The sequence below is a fragment of the Cyanistes caeruleus genome, chromosome 3 (genome assembly GCF_971803275.1).
Source record: "Cyanistes caeruleus chromosome 3, bCyaCae1.hap1.1, whole genome shotgun sequence".
In the NCBI taxonomy this organism is placed as follows: domain Eukaryota; kingdom Metazoa; phylum Chordata; class Aves; order Passeriformes; family Paridae; genus Cyanistes; species Cyanistes caeruleus.
The window spans coordinates 103460111-103482609 of record NC_141703.1 but is presented as its reverse complement, the minus strand read 5'-3'; the positions used below and the strand labels follow the sequence as shown (position 1 = coordinate 103482609).

The 22499-nt window shown below is 37.3% G+C and overlaps 1 protein-coding gene across 1 annotated transcript in view; it reads left to right on the top strand.

The window, feature by feature from the left end:
- Positions 1 to 22499, top strand: part of LOC111941251 (uncharacterized) — a 337983-nt gene that overhangs the window by 59544 nt on the left and 255940 nt on the right. The window contains exon 9 of the mRNA XM_086883483.1: positions 294 to 584. The gene's annotated coding sequence lies outside the window, so the exon portion shown is untranslated. The remainder of the gene's footprint in view (positions 1 to 293; positions 585 to 22499) is intronic.

Below are 22499 nucleotides of genomic sequence, written 5' to 3'. Positions count from 1 at the left end.
GAAGAATTGTTTTTTGTAATCAAGGTAAACAAAAAAGAGTTGCTGTTTCTCTTCCTTCCTTTCTTTCATTCTTTCCTTTTTTTTTCCTATTTTTCTTCCTATTTTTCTTTCTTTTTTTTTAAACCAATGATGCTCTACTATTGCAAGCCAGATAATATTTTATTTCAGAAAGCGTGCTAGCTACATAATTTAAAAGTCCACAAATCAGTTGCAATTTAGTGCTTATTAATCCTTCTTAGGATGTAATTCGGTGAAAGAACTGCTTTAAAAAAAAATTCTTTTCTGTATTATAGACGGATCTAACAACGCAGTCTGGGCTCCGTGCCAAAGGCTGGTATTTCACAGCAGCGACCGCCTTACAGATGAGCTGTGGGAAGCAGGAGGGAGACTCTCTTAGGGTGCCACTACTATGGAGACACAGCTGGGCTGAACAAGATTTGCTTCAAACGACAACAAGAGAGACAGAAAGAGTCTGGTTCGACCGCTGCCCAAGCAGGCAGTAACCAGAAGAGCTAGCAGCCAATCCGGCCATGCTGCACTGTTCGAAACCAGCTCTACATCCCAGCCAATCAGTGACATCACTGGTGAGAAACTCATTTACATCATGCAGTAATGAACTTTGTTTAACGTAGCCTTTTTTCTTTTCTTTTTTTTTTTTTTTTTTTTCTTCACAGAGGTTAGGTCCTCCATTAATTATTCTGCCAGCATAATTTGAATCGCTATGCAAAACGATGGCTGCAATTTCTTGATTTTTTTTTTAACTGTGTGCTGTCTCTGCAGGTAACCATGGGCACTGTTCCAATTTTTTTTTCTGTTGGCCCCATAAAACCTTTAAAAGTGTCTTTAATTGTTACTATTGTGCATATATTTTTCTTTCATGTATGTTTGTCTCCTTGTAGTCCTTACCTAATGTGGTACTGCTTCCTCCAGTTATAGCCTGAGATTACCTTTAACTGTCTTGGAAGGTAAAAAGGGTGTTGCTGCAGCATTGAGTTTGCATCTTTAGCTGCCATCACGGTCTAAATACTTATTCTAATGCTTCAGAAATCATTTCGCTGTGGCCGTTTTACATATCTGGCTTTCTCTAAAGGTTCTTACATGCATCTGTTACAACTGAGTAAAGTTCAGTACTGTTATATTTCATTCTTCACCACTTTCAGTCAAGATGTCATTTTATTAATGAATAGAACTGAGATCATTTCTGAACAAATTTCACCCCCTTCCTTCCACCTCGACACAATGCACCTGATTTGCATCCATTTACCAGAATAACTGAATACAAGAGCCAGTATGAAAGGAAGTCAAGGGAGAGCTTACATACTGCTTCAGGGTATGTTGCAGCAAAGCGAAATATAGAATTTTTGTTTAGAGTGTGCTTAATCTACACAGAAAAGATTAGATCTCAAATCTTGAAAATCTCTTATCTAGCCAGCTTTTCATATTAGGAAATAGGTTTGGTGTGGGGGGTTTGAGTGTTTTGGGGTTTTTTTAATAATAAACATGCTCATTTTCTTGAGATGTGTTCAATTATAAGCGGAAAACATTTGGGCAAGCCAACATTGTGTTGAACATTTGGATTTAATTCTTTGTGGGTAAAGTAATTTGTTGTGCGAACAATTTAAAACCAGCCCAGGATACTGTGGAATGCAGAGATTTCAGACTGCATAATCTAATGAGGCAAGGTTTTGCTCTTCAGTATTCTAATAGCTGAAACAGAATCAGATACGAGACAAATTCAATATTGTGTTATTAAATTAAAGCTCTATCTGTTGCTAGTGGGCTTCAAGAGGTCAAGTCTTTCGTAGAGCAAAATTTTATTTAAAGAAGTAGCCTGAAATAGAATTTTTGTTACAACATGGTAACTTCCCCTCTCCTCACACACAGTAATCTACAATTTGTTTATGGTGCTTCAGTTATATATTGATCCTTCTAGTAACTTTGAAAATGCAGAGGATTTAAGCACTAAACCATAGCTCTTTCAATGCATGATGCATTCCATCATCCCATCATCAGTATTCTGTGTGCGGCTGTCCTGATTCAGCCACTGGCTCCCCTGCTGCAGATCCTGTAATTTGAATCATGCGTAATAATATATTATCCTACTGGGGGCCTTCTTTCAGTAGGAGAGTGGTTTTATACCTTCTGCTCTAAGAGAACTGTTGGCTCCTTGCCATCTCGTAGCCATTATTCACAGAGGCAATCAAGATAGTCTTCCTTAAGGAATAACATCTGCACAACTGCATGTGCCAGAAATATGAAGCTTCCCTTCACGTTATAAATTTGGTTTTCTTGGGAGCAGGAATATTTGAGAATACTGAAGCATAAAAGCTGGACATTTACAGGAATTCATCAAAAGTGTATTGCATGTGCCATGTGCTGAAATCCAGGCTGTGAGGACATTTGGACTGGCTAAAGGAGGCAGAGGAGAAGAAAATAGAAGCTGGTGGCTACTCTGTGATTTTTGAAAATATTTAATCTAACTCATGTTTTTGATTTAGCCAGTGATTAGTGCTGTATCAAAAATGTGACATTTGCCTTGCTGACAAGGTAATTTTCTAACTAGAATGTTGATGGGATGGTGTCAGCTGGGACTGGAGCTGCATTTCCCAGATTGAGAATCTAACCTGATTTGATGCATTCAACAAGATGAAGTGTCAGTAGTGAATAAAAAACAGATACCAAAAGAGACCAAGAGTGTAGAAAATATGATCACTTCATAACAAAGTAGCAAATCTCAGAAATGCAGAATTTGAAAACATGAACTGTGTTCATACAAGAATTGTATCTGCTGGGCAGAAGCTCTGTAGGGCATGTAAAGGTGAGTGAAAGCAGCTGCTTAGGGCAGATCTGTGCAAGTCTTTCAGCTACAGTGTGTGCACTGCTGCCACATGTGCCAGAAACATCAGGACCAGGACCTACAATTTTCTTTCATTCACATAAATGTCACCCTTAAAACACAAACAAAATATCATGAGATCTTATTTTTACAGATGTTCTTTTTGTGTAAGCATATAGAGGCTTTCTGTCTTGTATAAATTGTTTCACAATTCCTGTTAAAGATAACAGATTTGTCGTTTTTGATTTAGGGAAGAGAGAGGGGAAGTATTGGGGGGAGAAAGAAGCAAAATTTGATTTATCATGTTTATCTCATCCTGAAGCTTACATATTTTTCATTGAACAACATCAATATGGCTGTAGCAAATAATTCTACCCAAGATGGGTTTATTTCAGTACTGTTGAGGTGTATATAGCAGAGAAGGGTCTTCTTGTCACCGCCTCTTGCTTTACATTCTGGAAGACAGAAATAAAGTCTGTAACATGGCTGAAAATCAAAAGTGCTAATATTTGGGAGCTGAAGTTCTTCTGAGACTATAGAAATGATAATTAAATGGGGCTCACCTGGTTGCTGACTTTTAAAGAATCTTCTTTGAGGGAAGACCCTCAACACCTGAGTAATCTGTCATATTTAAAATACTGTACAAAAAGATCAGATTTTTTTATATTTAAATAAACAAAGGAAGTCCACAGTATTGTGGCTTAGAAATAAGATAAAATTGAAAATAAGGCAAACAGGTTGGTGACTGCAGCTTCCTTCCTGACTCATTCCATCTAGAAGAGAGGAAGAGAGCTCCTAGGCCATTGATGCTCCAATGAAGAACATTCTCCATATAGTTGTTAAGTTTTCAGTAATTGGGATCAGGAGGAAAAACAGTACCAACAATCATCATGATTTGATGAATCACAGGAAGACAAATCACCTTCATGACAGCTCAGTTCTGACATGAGGAAACAGACTAAGCAGAGAATGGTATTTGCCACAGTGCACTCTAAAAGAGGAGTTCTGTCATTCTGAAGGATGAGCCAGAAAATAACAGCCACTGGAAAGTACGACATATTTCTTTTCTACTACTGTGAACAAATACATTGTACTTGATTCTGTTCTTCTGTGGTAACATTTTGGCTTTCTGATAAAAGTCCTAACAAAAAGTCCACTCCACAGACTTCTTTCAATAGGCTGTCATTTCAATAACTGATGTTTCCAGGTAGGACATCTACATGAAGAGAGTATGGACACTTAAATTTGTTTTCTACCCTTAGTGTATAAGCAACCTAGTTTTTGCAAGTTTTTCAAGCTATACCATTTATAAGGAAAACAATGAGACTAAACAGCAAAGGTGACACTAATAGTGAATTACTGCATGTAAGTTTTATGTAATATCAATTTTTTTTATACTTTATGAGAGGGTTCCTCTTTTCTCAAATAGTCAGTATTTAAACAACCAATTTAATTAAATCAATTTTTAGAATTAAGGGTGACAATACTAGGAAAACACATTGTTATGGTTTAACCCCAGTCAGCATCCAAGCACCACACAGATGCTTGCTCACCCCCCCAACCATTGGGATGGAGGAGAGAATCAAAAGGGTAAATGTGAGAAAAGTTGTGGCTGAGATAAAGACAGTTACAGGTAAGAAAGACACACACAAGTAAAGCAAAACAAGGAATCCATTGCTTCCCATGGGCAGGCAGGTGTTCAGCACTCCCAGGAAAGCAGGGCTCCATCATATGTAATGGTGACTTGGGAAGACAAATATCATCACTGTGAACTTCCCTCCCACCTTCTTCCCCCAGCTTTATGGGCTGAGCATGAGTCCATATGATCTGGGATATTCCTCTGGTCAGTTGGGATCAGCTGCCAAATCCTTGTGCACCCCCAGCCACTCAATGGCAGGATTGTGTGAGAGACAGAAAAGGCCCTGACTTTATCACTGCTCAGTGATAACAAAAACATCCTCTGTTATCAACACTCTCCATCACAAATCCAAAACACAGCCCTACACCAGCTACAATGAAGGAAATTTACTCCAGCGAAACCCAGAACACGCTCTAAGGAACCAGTGATACTGCTACCCTTTAAAAGGGCTGTATATCTGCTCTTTTTGCAATATGCAACATTGAATTGGTTTTAACACTCCATCTAAGTCAAGACTAGAGTAGCCTATATATATTTATCTAAAGGCAAAGGATATTGAGCTATCTGGCTTCTTTTGTCGTCTACAGCAAAAGGGTAGAAATGGTAGAAAACTGTAGAAGAATGTCTGCCTTGCTGAGTTTGGTCTAGAAATCTAGAAGTACATACATATATATATATATATTTCACTTGGGCATATAAATATTCTTTGAGTGCATTACTGAGATACAGACTCATCTAACACTGTGTAGGAAAGACTTTATTTATGGGGTACTTTAATACTGAATCAAAATACGATCTTGGGTAAACAAGGTCAGTTACTATTTTACTGTGACACTTCAGCTTTCCTCACTTTAAATTAGGTTGTGGGAAATGGAGTGTGATGGCTCTTCTCACTATTAGAAAAAGCCTGGAAGGGACCCAAAACTCTTTTCTGGAAGCAAGTACAGAAAGACTGGCGAATACAGATACAGGAATCATCACTTGTTAAAGGACAGTCCCACAGTATTTTAAGGGCTGGTACCAGAAAAGGGTCTCTTTCTTGGCCTTAATTCTGCCCTGAAATGTCTTTATTTTCATGGTGGCTAGTAGGAGGGGAGCTGAGCAGTGCCTGCTGCACTACATCATCCTGAAGGCCCTCAGACAGGGGTTTGGTGTGCAAGGCAGCAAACTGTTGACTTCTGGGGTTGTGTTTTTATTTCTTCATCCAGTTGTTTTCAGTTTTCATGTTACATGTCACACTCTGTATTGTTCTTAATGGAAATTTTGGGATCTAGGTATGTTTTATTAATGCACCTATAGTTTTTCATTTTATCACTGCATTTAAGTCAAAGGAAAAAACATCTTGTTGTAAGAGAATCCTTAATGTGATAAACTTAAGGCAATTGTTTTCACCAAGGGAGTTTGAGCTCTGTGTCATTACCCAACAATTATAAAATTAAGCACTAAGACTTTGTTGTGAAAACTATCACTTGATGTTTTTGGAAACTGTCTTAAGAAAGATTTAAAAAGTCACACTGAGAGAAGTGAAAATCATAGAAGAGTATCATGATTTAAAACAGCTTAAATTTGTGACCTCATTTGAGTTCATGGAGCAATGAAAGCTGTCTCTGGAGGGTAGAGAAATATCTTAATCAAATTCATAGGTTAGATGGCTGAATCAAGGAGGGTTGGATTTATTTTAACATGAATAAACAAATCCAAATGGCCCAATGACATAGACATTTTAAAAACACCCTTAGATTGGCAAAATAATTATTAAAAAATATTCAGGTAATCTCAGGCAGTGTATAACCATAAAAAGGGATAGGGGCAGACTGAAACAGTGTGGAAAGTTCTGATTAACTATCATCTGTAACAATCACTAAGTTACCTTGGTAGTGGAAGCTGAGTTTGTTAACAAGGTATGAACTAACTTACCTTTGCAGCCAGCTAATTAGCTGAGATGTATCCCTCATGTAGTTGAGATAAATTCACTTTCACCAAATGGCTCTGCATTGTGCAGTATGTATCCAAAATGGCTAAAGAGAGGGTTGCAAAAGCCAAAATTATCTTGAAAGTCAAAAACTAACCCTCATTCTTGCAATTCCAATCTGGCATCAAAGTGCAAGATGGAATGAGTAGTGATTTTCTTCAGAAGGGCCATATTTTATAAATATATAAATATTTTATATGACATGCACAGACTTCCCATTCTAGCTGGCAGTGTCCTAGTTCTGGCAGAGTATATGCTTTGTGCAGGATTTTACTTTGAAAAAAAAAAGTGGAGGACATTAACATAGAGGGCAGAAGGCCAGAACTTACCTGTGCTGCAAGAGGCTATGAGTGCAGTGTCATTGTTTTGAAACCTGTTGCTAAACACATCAAAAGCTGTTTTTACACTAGCTGAGTCCTTGATGTTTTCATAGCTGGAAGTTTAATAAGTATGTATGGAGATAGAGAAATGCCCTGATAACAACCTGCTCTGTATCTCAGAAGTGCAATCAAGTCTTGCTGAAGGCAAAGATAATTTGGTATTTTTGTCTCTAGATCTGTTCTGTTGGTAGTTTGGAGGACTCTGAGAGGAGCAAGAAGCTTTGGGCTGAGGTAGCAAAGGGAGGGTGACTGACCTCTAATATGGGGTTGTAGCAAGGAAGCCAGGCTTGCCTGCTTCTGTTATAAACTGCTTGAACCTTGGGAATAAATTTTGTCCAGTCACTAAAAAATCGAAGGGATTATTATTTTATGTACATCATAAAGGAGATACAGATTATGGGGCTGTCTTGCTTTGAAGAGAGGCCAAGTGAGAATAAGAAACATATTTAAAACATTTTGGGATTTCCAGAGAAGGTGGTGTGGTGTTTGGTTCTACTAATGTTGGTGTGAGGACAAACCTAGGAGACCTGTCCTGAAAAATACACTGTAGCTGATTTGTGACCATTTTAGTGCATCTGACCTTGTGTGTAGAATTTGTGATGTTTTGCACCTGGTAGAATTGGTGGGGAATTTATAGCTGTGCAATGAAAACTGCTGTTTCTGTAAAATCTGATCTAACTTTGGGTGATGTTTGTTACCAAAAATTTTTAATTGTAACACAGGTATGGAACAGAAAAATTATATTCCACCCCAGGTCAAGTTTCTTCAAAACAAATAAAAAAAATCACCTAATAAAAACTTTAATCTGGATTGACAAAAGTGCACATAGTAAGTTCTATTTTAGCATGTCATAGTATCAGAAGAGCAGTTGGGTTTGTGTTCTCATTTATGATCCATAATATACCCAGGAGATATATTAATACATACACACAAAAAGGGTATATGTATACAATGGAAAATTTCACCACATGACACTCCTGACTACAAAAATTATCTTTGTTCCAAAAATTGCCTTTATTCAAAGAGTATTCACTCAAATTCATGGATTAAAAACTTGTGAAGAATTGGTAAACATATTGGTATTACCTCTAACACAGGAAATCTCTGACATGTGAATTGCTGCAGACTAGGAAGTTATAGCAGGAAAGTATCACTGTGTTTGTGTGTCCTTACAATTTTTCTTAGGCATCCATTTAAATTTTCCTCAGTGCCATCTTCAGAAATCAATTTACTTTAGCTATAATAAATAAAATACAGTTGAGTACATGGTATATGTACAAAACCAAAACCAGTTAGCCACTAAATTGTTCTTTTTAGGGAATTTTGATGGTGCATAAAAGAAAGTGGAAACACTGTTGCCAATTAAAACAAGATATTTTTGTTTCTTGAATATTCAGAGGTGTTTACAATTTATCAGCAAAGTTGAAATATTTCTACAGTTTAAAATCCTTTTGGAATGTCCCCTTCAACATCAGATTTTTTAATTTGCCATACTTTGACCATCTTGGCAATGAAAGAAAATCCAAAACGGTAAAACACTTTGCTGTGTAAAAATTCCCTACATTTAGAATTTTCAGTAGGCTGCTATATTAGAGTGTAAGGTTGTATTTCCCTTTTCTATTAACTGAGAGTTGCTGCCTTGTCCTAAAGCCTGCCCATCAAATACCTAAGAAACAACCACTGTGTGTGTGAAATAGCTGCTTCTTAGATTCCCATTTATTTCTCCCAGGAAATTTATATTCTATGGCTGTTTCCTGTAGATTACTTCAATTAGTGGAAGACTTTTAGTGAGAGGCAGTTATAATGCTTTGGATCTTTAAGTTATTAACATATCATTCATGGTAATATATGCAAAATCTTGACAATGATGTAGATTTACTGTCCAAGCAGAATGGGCTAAGTACATGTAAATGTACATATATTTTGTAAAAGCTCTTATTGTTAAACCAGCTGCTTTAATTGGTCTACAAAACTGAAATTATTTCCCTTTGTTTCTGGTCCTGCAAAATATGGGCATAGAATTAAGCCTGTGATAATGATGATTGCCATGCTGAAAAAAAATATTTACATTGTAAACAACACCCAAGCACTACTTAAAGCTGAAAACAAGAATATAAGGAATGACAATCTGTTGGTGTTTTGTAACAAAATATATTTCCACTTCAGTCACTGAAAACCAACAAAATGCTGAGTCGTTGCCACAATTTTTAGAAAGTTACAATGATCAGAGAGATCTGGAAAATGTGGGGGTTTATTGATTCTGTGGAGATGTTTCTAAATAGTCAACATTGTGTCATTGTAAAAAATTAAAATGATTGCATTTGCAAATTGTTTCTTGAGTTCTTTTTTGAAGATAGTCTGTGGTTCTGCTTCCAATCCAAATTTGGAAACCAACATCAACATGAATGTTGGTGTGAATGCAAACCATTATGTTGATAGAGTTACATAATTTGAGTGTGCATATTCATTTACCGGCATGTATTTGAAACTATATTTGTGTCTTTTCTAAAAAACTTTGACTTAACTGACTACAAAAAGTCCTGCCCCACAGCTGTGTTTTCCTGTGCCATTCTGATACATATCTGAGATAGTCTGGGATTTTATTGCATTATTGGTCATTTTTCCCTGCAGCGGACAATGATAACCACCTATCCCTTATTGGCCTGAATAGATGATATGAGATATTTGGAGCCAAACTTGCCCTCCTGTGCTGTAGCACAGGTAGGTAGGGGCCAGGGGAGTATCCAGGGGTTCACACACTGCAAGTCACACCTGCACTGGTATCAAGGGAAATGAGCAGAGTAGTTGGAGAAATGTAGTAAAGAAGGTTATTTCCAAAATTCTGCCTTCTTTCTTTGGTGCTTCTGGCAGACGGTCTTTCAGAAACACGGCTACAACAGGGTGTGGAGACAGCCTGAAATGCCAGCCCAGACAAAGACTGAGCAGTCACTCTGATCCCTGTACCTTGTCTGAAGTCAGAGGTCTCCAGCTGCACATTGGAGTGTTGGGAGCAGTGGGTATGTGAGACATTGTGTCACTGGCAACTCTGTGCGTGGCCTAAATGACAACATTCCCTTCCTTCTTTAATTTACCTGATCAGCCTCCTTTAGCAGTGTTTCTCTTACACCAGTGTCTGTGGAATACAGAAATACATGTCCTCACTAAAACACTTCTCTAAGAGAGAGCTGGGCACAAATTTTGTGTACCTCACAGCTGGTTGCCTCATGCCACTAGTGATGATGTGTTATTCCTTTTCTTGCATTTCTTTTAATAGTTCCTGTTACTAGTGCTTGTTATTAGTGAAACTTATTAATATTTTTCAAAGACTTCTTTGTAACTTTCAACTCCTCATGCCTTCCTACCAATGTAGTTATTACTTGAATCTTGATATTTGTTATAGCAATCAGAGCAATGTCTTTACATCACTGCAGACCTAAAGGAATCAGGAGCTTGTGAAACAAAAGCAATGCAGTGCAGTGTGTTAAGAACAGGATGTTAAGGGTTGGAATGGATCTTAAAGCTCACTGAGTTCCAACCCCCCTGCCATGGGCAGTGACACCTTCCACCATCCCTGGTTGTTCAAAGCCCCATCCAGCCTGGCCTTGAACACTTACAGGGAAGGAACAGCCACAGCTTTTCTGGACAACCTGTGCCAGGGCCTCACCTCTCTCACAGTAAAGCATTTCTTTCTAATATTTAGCCAAATTTCATATTTTTCATTTCAGACCCATTTCTCCTTGTTCTATCACTGCAATTCCTTATGAAGCCCCTCTCCATCTTTCCTGCAGGTCCCCTCAGATACTCCAAGGTTGCTATCAGGTCTCCACACAGTCAACATATTTATGTTACAGCAAATTCTGTCAGTTTTTTGTACATAAATCCCACTTTATTTCTTTAAAATGTGGACATTCTCCAGTTGTTCAATATTAGCACTGTACAAGAACATGTAGATTATTCTCTACAATCATGTTCATAACTTGTCCCTGTAAGTGGTGTTATTTTGCTCTATTCAAAATCTTTTAAAAATACAGTTAATTACACATTTCCTGAGCAGAAGGGTGTAAATCAAGGATGTTTGACTCACAGTGTGAAGGATACAGAATCACTCCTAATTAGAGATTTCTCTGTTCATCTGGACTCTTATAGTCTATTTGCTGATCTATGTTAGTAAGGTGCACTCTGAAAAAGTGGTACAAATATATAGAGAGCATTACTTTGAAGAATTCAACTAGTCATAATCAAACACATCCTTTACTACATTTGGTAAAGGAGAGAATGGAAAATACAGAACTGATTTTTGAGGAGTTACCTCTTGAGATAATCCATTTATCAGCTCTTTTCCAACTTTTATGTACACCTAGTGAACTAGACAATTTGCTCTCTCCTTTGTACTCAGTATATATTTTGAACTTTGATAATAGCAAGTTTATTTCCCACTTAAAACAATTCAGTCCATTGGGTCAGTCCTCCCTATTGGTGGATTATTTCAGCAAGTCTCTCAGTGTGCATTTTCACATTGATCATGCCCTTTCCATCCAGTTTAAGGGAATTAGATAGACTCTCAAGGGATCTCAAGTAACTCTTTGGATTGCTGAGGTAATTCACTCATTGGTGGAAAAGTGTAACACCAACCAGGAAATATAGGTGCATACTCAGATTCCTTTTTCACTTGGATAATCTTTGAAAATAAAGCCTTGTATGATGCAAATCCATGCAGAATCATAGAGCTAAGTGCATCTGGTAAGCAACAGGCAGCAAGTCAGCTCAGGAAAAACTGTACTTACTTCAGGCAAAGGTCCTGTGAATTTCTTACTTAATATATAACAGTGTAAGTGGCCTCCAAGGAAACGCTGGAAAGAAAGAGGCATTTTTGTCACACATCAGTTTGAAAAGGGTTGGTGGGGGTTTTTTTCATCTCTGACCTGATAAGCTGAAGCATCAGCAACCTCTGTCAGTATGGAAATCTCAGTGTTAGATGTTTTCTCCAGAACTTGTGTTATCTTCTGCTGAGCTAGTTCTACATTTTAAACTTCCAAGAATTCACATTCCTTTCTTATTTCCCAGACAGAAATGTGCCTCCAGCTTCTATAATTTACTCGCCTTTGTTAGTTGTAATATTCCTTGCTGCATAGATAACCTTAATGTTTATTTTTTTTTCTACTTAACCCTGATAGGCAGCTTAATCTATTGTTTATCCTGTGTATTTTTGGCCAGATGCTAGAAATCCTCATAAAATCCCACATCTAGAATCTTTGAAAAATAATGAATGAACGTGCAATTCTAGTGGTGTGCTTTCCCATTGTATGTGGATAAAATACTTTAAAGGACCTAAAGGATTTCAACTGGTTGCACAGACCACACTCGATTAGTATCATTATTATTATAATAAAAAAATTAATATATATTTGGTATTTGCTAATATCCAATCCAAATTTTCTTTCTCTGAATAATGAGTCAGTTCCATCCTTTCTGTCCAAAAAGGTATCATCATCTGGGACCTTGGAAAATGAGAGATTCTTTAAAGGAATTATCATAGAATCACAGAATGGTTTGGGTTGGAAGAGACTTTAAAAATCATCTCATTCCAACCCCCTGCCATGGTCAGAGCACCTTCCACCAGACCAGGTTGCTCAGAGCCCCATCCAACCTGGCCCTGGACACTTCCAGGGATTGCCACAGTTTTGTTTTCAATGCTCTTGCTGTGATCCCTCTTCTTCACACTGGTGTTTGGAAAAGTTTTTCCATTCATGTGGTAGCCTCAAATGTATTCAGTGACTGCTTATTACAGCAACACACAACAGACATCTGTTAGGAGGAAGAAACCAGTGCATTTTGCTAAATTAGCTATTAGATTTGCCTGGTCCAATCAGACAGGAAGCTTCAATATCACTTGTGAGAATGCTGGGAAGTGCATTAGAAAAACAAGCTAATTTTCTCAGCTGTTACATGGCTGTACATAATCTTTAGAGCAGCACCTAAAGGCATTAATGACTTTCACAGATGAGTTTATTTCTTTGGTTTTATTACAAAGATAATGCAATTTTTTAACTGTTCCCTGGTGAGTTGCTCTGTTCAGAGAGGAGTTTTGGAAATAACACCAGGTATTGCTACCTTCTATTAGAGGAAGATTTCTATTTTTGCTTATGCCGCTTGTTTGTCTTGTTTGTCTCTTTATTTATTTTGTGTTTTTATTGAATTTACTGTTGTGAACAATGGTGAATAAGAGCCAGCCTTTAACAGTGCTAGAACTATGTCTCCATGTAGATTTTTATGGTAATGTATAAAAATGTATTGTATCTAGCTTTTGCATTATAAGTTACAGCATATTAAGAAAGAATACCTGAAATAATATTTTTGTGTGTATGGGTTTATAATAATTGTATTTATTAATATTTAAGAAAAGCACAATTTGTGAAGGAACATCTGATATTGAAGATAGAAAATTTGCTAAAAAGTACTAATTCTGTTTGGCAATGTAGGATTCAACAATGTATGTTGTTAGGGGAATCACAGTCAATAGCTCTGTGATTTATTGGTTTGGTTTTTTATTTAGTGAAAACAGACTACAAATAAACAGCTTAAACTTGACTTGTGCCAAGAGACCAGGTACAAGTGGAAATCCAGTGAACACCTGCATTGGTTTTGTACAAAACTCCAATCAGATTCATGTTTGGCATGCACCCTCTGTATGAGTATTATGTGATGCTAAGAACTTCTTAGTTCTCATTTCCTGATTTGCTTAGTAGTAGAATCCACTGACTTGATCTGTTTTCTGTGAACATAGTGCTTGAAACCCTTCACACAAGCATTTTCCTGGGTTACATTTGCCTAGGAAAGAATCCTAGAAATGTTTAGGAACAGTTGAAAAATCTTCCAGCCCGAGAGAAAACACTGTATTTATAGAGAACTTACTGAAAAACCAAAAACCCCCAAACTATGATGAGCTGCAAGAATTAGCTGAAAAAATCCTTGGAGAAAATAAGGAAAAAAAAAGCCAGGGCAATGCCTGTGTGTGACTTGCTCAACTCTTCCCTTCCAAAATAAAGAAAAAATCAAAAATTCTATGCAAAAAGTTCTTAAACTTTTAAGAAAAATTTTAGCCCAAATTAAAATATTTTTGTGTTTTTGTAGCTATCAGACAGCAAGGTAAAGAGAATCTTTACTAGAGACACATTTTAATTAATCAATTGACATGTTTCTTCTTTCAGCTTTTTTTATTAAATCAGAAATTGAATGTATTTTGTTCAGTTCTCTTCTATGGAGGCTAAAATGTGAAGGAAATTCCAACACCTATTAGAAACCTTTGTATAAGATAATATAGGAGATTTACCACCACATATTTTTATGGCTAGTAATTCAGTGATGAAAAGGATATGTTCCTTGAGAAAGAGTGGAAAGAATTTCTCTTATGGCACTGTGCAGCATTTCAGGTGAAGCACAAATATTTGTGATGGGTAAATGATCACAGAAAGATTGGGAAAAGTGGCTGTTATGTTAAGTTATGTAAGCCTTCATGTAGTCTCAGACAGGGTATGTGTGGCAGTGTATCTAATGTTAATGGGGAGTGGTTGTTAAGTTTTAATGCTCTTAGGAAGATGGACCAAGGAATACCAGAACTCCTGAGCAGGAGGCAATTTCATTTGTGAAGAGTAAACCACTGTAACAAAACAGTTGGACTCCAAGGCCTCTTCTATACAGAGGTCTGTCACAGGTAGACTTGTGGCTTAAAATAAAGGTTTTCTTCATGTGGAAGTAGTGTAATTTTATGTAAGAACTTTGACTTCTTGCTTCCGTGTTCTTTCCATTCTACTGGGAAAACCCCATGTTCACACTTACATTGAATCACTTTTGGAAAGTTCAACATAACTATAAAGCAGCTTCTGGCTAGTGAAAACAAGCTGTGGTTGTCTTATAAGAGAGCAAAGCTCATTGAGGTCAAAAGGAAAATTCAACTTCCTGCAGCAAAGCCTTTTTGATCTGATGAGTGTTTGGAATATGAGCACAGCTTTCCCTTGAAGTGCATGCTGAAGCGAGAGATGTCTTCTAGCCAAAAATATCCACAGAACCTTCATCAATATGCTTTTATTTTGTGACTTTGTTTTGTGGTTAGTTTATATTTGAAATCTGGTGTGAATGTAACATTTATATGTCGTACAGCAAAAAAAAAAAAAAGTAAAGGAATGGGGAAAGTGAAATGAAGAAAAGTGATTTGATAGGAAAATTATTTCTGAGTAACATAGGAAAAGGGTTTGGGAAAAGATAAAAAGAAAAATTTCCATCTGAAATCAGAGCTACTAGCAAAGAAATAATATCAGAGTTGGAAGTTGTAAAATTATTAATTTACATTGTTTTGGAAGTTGTTTCCATAGATTTTACCATAAACTCTCCTAATGCACTCTGATTCTGCTGTTTTCACTACATTCTCTGTCTCTAATTAAAGCAAGGACATTTGATTTAGGAATGTGGTTGTTGCCTTGGAGCTGTTCTTCTGGACTCTGTTAATGGTTTGTCAAAACCTTCTTTAGTATGCTGAATTTTGCAAGAAATCTTGCGGGAAGCTGTTCCTTTTTATGGGATTTTGGCATCTGTTCTTCATACTCAAGAGCAAAAAGTGCTGAGACCATGAAACAAAGCTGGCAGTCAGGTTAGGTAGGTGGGAGGGAGACATGTTTTTCTCATATAGAGAATATCCCTCTTTTCCCCTGTGTGCAACATGCAGACATTGCTGGCTGGAAAGGAAAATGGATGTTTCAGCAAAGCACCCAAGGGCTCTCTGTCTCTGGGGGCACAAAATTACCTTCTTATGTTCTACAGGTGGTTCTTCCATCAATGCCAGGCAATGTAGTTTAGTGAGCAAACCTGGTTACTTTGAGTTGTCTGTGCACTACTACTACATTGACTCAAATATACTCATATTTCAAAAAGTGCAAGAGTAAAGCTAATTGTTATTTTTAAAGGGTAATTTGCAGAGCTTTTTATTTTGTTATAGAGGATCATGCCTTGGAAAAGACTTCGCTTTCTCCTTTTGTATTGTTAAGAAGAGAGGAAGAGGCAGGGAGATGAAGTGGTGGCTTCAGACCAAAAATGCTATTAGCTTATCCTTCCTTCTCAAGATAAGTGACTGCATAAGTAGTATTTATTTTCCAAAGTAGAAATCAGAGAATGAATTTCCATTTTTTTTTTTTTCCTCTTGTGAATCCAACTACTATAGACTGTGGCTTTCTTGACTGGATCCAAAGTTGGGTTTAATTGCTATTATGGTTTTTAATGAATGATTTCACTTTTATTTGTTGAAGTCACAGCTTTTTGTATTTATCAAAGAAAGTCTGCGTGAAGAGATCACAGCAGACATTAGAGTTTAAACCCCTAGTCTCAATTCACTTAAACAATGCACATATTGTCACTAAAACTGTTTCTTTTCTCCTCTTTGATTTTCTGTACCTAATTAATTATAATGCACAGGCAATAAAAATCTCCAGCTTTTATTATTAAGCTTTGTAAGTTAGGGCCTTACTCTACCACTTTGTCTTACTTTGAACAGTCCCTTTATACAAGTAATTGTACTCTTGCAGTGATTGGGATTACTTAAATGGCAAGAAGGGACTCAGGCAAGGAGGATGTTTGATTCCAGACTTGAATAATGAGATGAAATGCTTCAAAAATGTTTAAGTAGGTGTGTAGTATGGTAGTGTTTACAGATGTGTCATGCAGAAGTTAAAGCAATCATTATTTGAAAAGCAAAAGATAAGTGTCTTCACCTTGGAAGGGCAACACGATACCCATTTCTGAACGCTTCCAGCATCGGTCTCACTCTGTTCTGAAGTGGGAATCCAGCTGATGATCACTGAAATCAAATAATCTGGCTTTCTCTTCCCATTCATAGCAAGTTTCCACGTTGTGGAAATCTGTTAGGGCAGTTGTATTCATCTGTTACATTTTTGGGAAATGGAGCATTTTCAGTGTTTCGTCCTTTCTCATGTGTGCCCACAGGCAGACATGTCATTTCACTGACTCCACCTGCCTCGTGCTTCCCTTCTCCATTCAAGTTTAACTGGCTGCTGGAAAACTTCCACTGCTAAAGGTGGCTATTGAGATGTGGGATGGACTGACAGAGTCGTGTGGGCAATATTCCCTTTGAAAGTGGGTTTGCTCAAAATTTAGCTTGCTAGTTGTGTACGGCTTTGATTTAGTCTCTGGCGGAGGTGGCTGCGTGTTTTCAGTTTGCTTTGGTTTCTTTGAGCCTTTGGAAGACTTCTTGGTTTCTTGGATTTTTCACAGCACCATCTTTCTAAAAACACCATAGTATCTCTTGAATTATGTGCTGAGCTTACTGTCCTCCCTAGCTCTGAATTTAATTTGCAAAAATGATAGAAGTACAGACCTTTATTATTAAGACTTGATAGTAATGTAGAAATCTCTCCCAGAGCTGTGGCATTTTTAGTTCAGATCTGTGGGGTTAATATTGCTGGTTTTACCAGGTATGCTTATCAGAAAATAAATCAAATTTTGCATATAAGTCTGGTGATAGAATTACTTAAACATGTGTTGGAAAGGGCTATAACCTGTATGCCTGGAGGTGTTCCCCTTGAGGTTCAGACTGCCCTACAGCTATTCTTGCTATTATATACCCTGCTCCTCTTAAGATTCCCATTTTTTTCTGGAGGTACAAAATCAAGTTAATTCACAGTCTTTCTGTTTATGCATAATCATGAACTTTTGCAAATGAAATGTCACAGAGTGTGGTAAGTCCTCAGAAAAGCGCTGAATTTATGAAAAACGGTTTAAACATGGCTTATTTAATTATATATGCAAGTAATATGTATTGGAAGAACTGGCCTTAAGTTCCTGACTGCATTTGAAGTGGCTTCTTCTATAGTCTTCTAAAGAATAAGTAAGTAAAATGGATTTAAAATTTCATTATTAGGGCTCACAGTTCCTAGCAGTCCCTTTTTTAAAAGAAATGAGACTATTATATGTTTTTTTCCTTGGAAACCATAAGCAGAATATAGCAACTATGGCGTTAACACTTCCAAAGCTGTTATTATACAAAAAAAAAAAAAAGTAAACAAAAGAATGACCACATGCAATTTATTCTTTACAAGGGGACTGTGTGTGGTCCACTAAGGAAAAGTGATATGCAAAATAAAGAAATCTTCTCATAGTCATCTTGGGTCTAGTGGAGGTGCTGGCACATATTAATCTTTCTGCCTGAGAGGTTATTAGTAAGAGAAATTAGGCTCTGCTACTTTGATGTTTTCTCAGTGTTGTTGAAAGGTTTGTATGTAGGAATGTGTGCATTTATCACGTGGTTCCATGACATCTCCCTTTTGAATACTCATACAATTTCAACAAACTAAATCTTTATGTTCTAAAGCATTCCTGAATTGCAATGACTGGGCCTCTTACTTCCCAAACTTCCAGGTCAGGAGCCACCAGCCTTTTAGCTTTTAGAGGCTCTGGAGCCTTTAGCTGTGTGCTGCTCTAGAACCAAGGTACCTTCCATTCTAAATAATTTGGGTAACCCTTTTCTGGTCTTGGTTTGAACTACCACATGTGACTGAACCATAAACTAACAGACATTCAGTGTTTTTTTCCAAACAAAATACTCACTTTTATTTCAAACAGTGTAAGAGATAAAGTAGTATTTTATAAAGTGGAACACCTTGTTCCATCACACCTCTCAGTGAAAAAGACAGAATTGATTATTGCACCAAGAAGTCTTCATTTCTCTTTATCAGTGTCTTCTAAAATGTGATTTCTCCAGTCATGTTTCTCTTTCTCTCCTTTAAAGAAAAAGGAAACCATCACCTCACTTTATAAATTCTAGTTATTTTTTGTTAGATGACCTTCTGATTGGTCCTATCAGATGATTAAAAAATACCTAATTATCTAAAGTTTGGCTAACTACCACTCTCATGCAACAAAAATCAGGAAGATTCTACTACTCCTCTTATCTCAGAGGATGTTCAATAAATTATTCACAGAAACTTTTGTCCAAACAGAATTCATGAAGATTTACTTTTCCCTCTCTGCCAGCCCTGTCTCATTTACCCCAAGATGAAATTTTTCTCTTGTTTTGATACAGTATTCACAAAGACAACACAAAAGACAGGTGAGCTTCATTCTAAAAGGATTTCTCAGGAGCAGGTACACAGAGCTGATGTGGTCAGAGAAGTCAAGCTTTCCTTAAGGAAACCTGTAGGAATTTGCAGGAATACTTCAATGGCCTGTGTGGTTGAACAAGAAGTTCATGGGCAAGCTCAAACACAAAAGGAAGCCTGCAGAGGTTGGAAACAAGGACAGTTACCCTGTGAGAAGTACAGAGAAATTGTCTGAGCCACCAGGGGTCAGCTTAGGAAAGCTAAAGCCCTGGTAGAGTTAAATCTGGTCAGGGACATCAAGGGCAACAAGAAAAGCTTGTAAACTCTTACAGGCTGCTATAGTTGTGGTCCAAAGATTTAAGCTGTGACAAGCTCCATTAGTGTTTGGTTTTGTTTCTTTACCACTGCATTAGCAGCTCTTCTTAACACTGGTGTTTTACCACAGTGAGGCTGAGTTGGTGTAAACTGGTGTGCCCAGACTGTGAGAACACACCCAGACACACAGCAGTGGTGGGAGAGTCTCTCCTGGAAGTGCAGACTGTGATGCAGAGGCCACATCTAATGAACAAAGAACAACATCTCCTCCTCTTAGGTCAGGGACTAGGAAATATTCAGTCTTGTAGCCTCAGCTTTTTTGTCATAAGATTTTACCAACCTTATCTATTATGACATTGCAGGTACTATTTAAATCATTTCCATAAAACATATCAACCAAACTGTATTTTGAAATAATAAATTACATAGTTGAAATTAAAAGAATTAGTACAGAATAGGGCTAGCTGCCAATGAGTGTTCCTCTGGCTTCTACATCTCCTTTTGAGACATAAATTGGAGTGTTTTTGTGGCAGTCCAGCCTTCCTGATTAACCTTCATTTGCTCAAGAGGAAGGCTCCAGCACTAACCACCACTCAAATTGAATATTTCATATTCTGATAGTAGAAGATGTAATTATTAAATCTCTTCCGTAGTCATCATTGGTCTTTGTCCTGGATTACTCAGAACAATTATCCTCTTTATGTACTTCTCCTGTTGAGACAAGAACTCAAACAGAGAAGAATAATACCCAGTAAAGTCAGGAACACAAGAAATCTGCCCTAGAGATTATTTTTGATTTTGTTATCAAGTTGCATGGGTTTCATGGCATGACTGTTGTCACAGTGCCAGCTAGAAAAGTGAAAACTATCTTGGTCTCTCCTAGTCACAGTTGTGTGATAATGTGCGTGTTGTTGGTTGAGTAAACTTCCATATCTATCAGGGCTTAGTATTTTTTTATCATTTCACTTATTCATAATTTCATCATGTCTGTATTCCTTGAACTAAAGAGTAGCTTTCCCAGCAGACCCAGAGCTGAGGATGCTCGTGATTTCCATACTGGCCATGCACCGTGATAGCACTGCTGTTCTTCTGCTTCTACCTTTGTAATTTTGCACCTGTTTTTAGCAGATCTTGAGCTTCAACAGCATTTCCCCCCCACTTTTCATTTGGACCTGCCTGCCACTTTGTTTTTGTTTCAGTACTGGTTTCTACTTCACTCAGCAGCTACGCAAGTGCCCTTCCCAAATTAATGGATTGGAAAGGGCTTTCTATCAATGATTTATTTTCCAATTACAACAATCCTGAAATGTGGATGGGTGAAACTGCGTTTTCACATAGTCTAGAAAGTTGCTAAAGAGACTGAAAAACTTTGCTCAGGATTCTCTTTTAAGCATATTTCCCTGTGATTGTGTCAGTCTTCCCCTGCTCACTGTGATAAGTTGCTTAACTCCATGTTGCTTACAAAGCATTCTGCCACTTGTAATTTCTAGTTCTAAACACTACAAATACAAACTTAATGCTCTTGGAAATAACTGTTTTTGCTTGTGCCTACACATGATGCTGTGAGTAACATGTTATTTGTATTCTTAACTTCACAAGTAAAATTTTTACCTCATCTAAAGAATCCACACTTAAATACGAATACTTCAACGCTCAGTAAAAATAGCAATGGCTACCATTTGTTTCATTTCTAATGCATGTGTCTTTCTTTTAGTTTCCCTTCCTAGATATCATCTATTCAGTATTCCCCACAAAGCTGATGAAAGCCAGCATCTTATTTCTTGTTTCTGTGCCCACAAGTGAGCTTTGCTTCCTGCAAAGGTAGTCAGAAGCAGGAAATTAAAGCAAGTAATTCTGTTTGGTTTTAAAATAAAAAGTCAACTCATGTTTATGTGCAAAGAAAGCAAGATCACTTTTAAATAAACAGAATATTTCCAAACAGGAATGATCCTGCAAGTGTACAATAGGAGGGTATCAGCTTACTCAGGACTTCTAAAGACGTGGTGCCCCTCAGTCCTGCTGGACTGGCTGGGTCCTGGTTTCAGATATCTCTGAACCACAGCTAAACTTAACAGCTTTGGCACTCCACTACTGTTGTGTTTAAACTCCTGAAAGTACACAAGAAATTTCTGCTACCTGCTGGCAGGGAGGTGATTTTGAACTTTCCTTCTTTATGTCCATATTGATAAAATAAATAGGATTGGGTTATTATTTTTAGTTCAGGCATGCAATTGTCTGTGCTGTTTAATTGTTTGTATGCTCCCTGACACAGTTTTGGCCTGTGGCTGAATCTGTCCTAAGCAATAGCACAAGCTAAGTAATATGATACAGCAGTATGGATATGAATCCTATTTTTAGTGACCAGAATTAACAGTACAGTTGTGAGTCTTCCATTCTGTCCTCTGGAGCTCAGGCTTTCCCATTAAGACAATGCAAGGCTTCCTTTGGTCTTTCAGTACCCCTTTCATGGAGCTAACAGTCTGGGCTGTCAGGGTAAAGGCTACACTTGAGCTTCTTGATCTTCCAGGCTTCTTGATCCGCAGCACAGAGCTTCAAACTCAAGGAGGTGGTTTGCATAGGAGCCTTCCAGGGAACTGCTAGTTCCAGGGAACTTGCGCTTCCTCAGAAGTCTTCTTAAATTCATGGTGTTTTGGTGGGATTTTTGGTTGGTTTGTTTTAATTTCAGCTACCTTGCTTTCAGAACATTTGTTCTTTTTTTTTATTTTTTTATTTTTATTTTAAGGAATTTCTGTTTCCTTTTGCAATTCCAAACAGCAACATTACTCATCTCATGACAGTCCTGCTGAGAGTGAGATGTTGAAGTATTATCTTCAGGTTATTGATTTTTGAATAGAGAGTGCCAGCAAGCTAAGCAACTTCATAGAAATATAATTTTCATGTTGAAGATCTGAGACCACCAGCTATTTTACCTAAACACAGGAAAGTCTATTTGCTGCTAGAAAATAATTTCTGATGTTTTCCAGAAAACATCAAATGAGTGAGAAAAGGCAATAGAACAAATTAGGCCTTGCTCTGCATTTTGGAGATAAACCCATCTCCAGCACTGAATCCCAGTTTATTTAGGCTCTCCCAATAGTACTGCCATAGCACTGTATTTGGTAGTGTAACTGAACTGAATGGTTTTTTTCTGAAAGAACAGAAGACCTGAGTTAGTCTGTTTGTTTTTTTTTTTTAAAAAAAAAAAAAGACTATATGAATTTTACAGCCAAGTATCTCAGCAAAACAGTGGGAAAAA